Genomic DNA, 1,178 nt, shown 5'->3' with positions numbered 1-1,178 from the left:
ATGACAAACAATTTCTTGAACACTTTTTAATTGATCACTCCTTTTCATTTCTAATGACTCAATTTTTCTTGCTAAAGATGCAAGTTTGGCTTGAATATCTACATCATCTTTAAGATGGTAAATACCAACCCCATTTGTTGAATTATTTGTTTTACTTGATGGTTCAATTGAGCCTATATTATCCCAATTTTGAGAATTTTCTGCTAATGACTCCAAATATATCATAGCTTCATTTGGGTTTTTATCTTCAAAAGTTCCATTACACATGAATTCTATCATTTGTCTATCTTTAGGTATTAAACCTTCATAAAAGTGAGAAACTATCCTTCATATTTCAAAACCATGATGTGGGCATGTATTAAGTAACTCTTTATATCTATCCCAACATTGATAAAATGTTTCCCCTTGTTTTTGAGAAAAAGTTGTAATTTGTCTTTTAAAAGAGTTTGTTCTATGGGAAGGAAAAAACTTTTTTAGAAATTTTTGTTGCATTTCTTCCCATGATCTTATTGAACTTGATCTCAAATTTTGCAACCATGTTTTATCTTTATCTTTTAAGGAAAAAGGGAAAAGCTTTAATCGAACAATATCCATGCTACAATTTTGATCATTATAAGTGTTGCAAACCTCCTCAAATTCTCTTAAATGCAAATATGGATTTTCAGAATCTAGGCCATGAAAATTTGGTAAAATTTGAATGATTTGAGGTTTAAAATTGAAATTAGATGCATCAGGAGGAAAAACTAAACAAGATGGTGTACTAGTTCTTATTGGATTCATGTAGTAGCCTGATTCCATTTTACAAGATTAAGTGATTTTAAACATGTTAAAAAATGACATATAATTTTAAAAGTGTCCAAACATGTTTAAGGAGTCCTTATTTGGTAAAAATAAGTGGAAAATCAGATCCGAAACGTCCGAATATGGTAGGGTAGGTCCCGGGGGTCCAAAAATGAGTTCAGAAGGACCAAAACAGTTCGGAGCACCCGGACCACTTCGGGCCCTCCGAACCACTTCGGGCCGTCCGAACCCAAGTTCGGACCGTCCGAACTCAGCAGAGCCCAGGTGTCAAAATGGCTCGGACAAGTGGCAGTTCGGGTCGTCCAAACCCAGTTCGAACTGTCCGAACTTCGCCTATAAATAGGGGTCCAAATCCCTCATTTTTAAGCGCAAAAATT

General features: G+C 34.7%; 1 non-coding gene across 1 annotated transcript; it reads left to right on the top strand.

Moving 5' to 3' along the window:
- The first annotated feature begins 337 nt into the window (after positions 1 to 337).
- LOC140894081 (small nucleolar RNA R71) lies at positions 338 to 448 on the top strand. The gene has a single exon (XR_012153634.1). It is a non-coding gene; the product is annotated as a small nucleolar RNA R71 (small nucleolar RNA).
- The last annotated feature ends 730 nt before the right edge of the window (positions 449 to 1,178 follow it).

This window comes from Henckelia pumila, chromosome 3 (assembly GCF_033568475.1).
Source record: "Henckelia pumila isolate YLH828 chromosome 3, ASM3356847v2, whole genome shotgun sequence".
Classification (NCBI taxonomy): domain Eukaryota; kingdom Viridiplantae; phylum Streptophyta; class Magnoliopsida; order Lamiales; family Gesneriaceae; genus Henckelia; species Henckelia pumila.
This window is presented reverse-complemented; position numbering and strand designations above follow the sequence as displayed.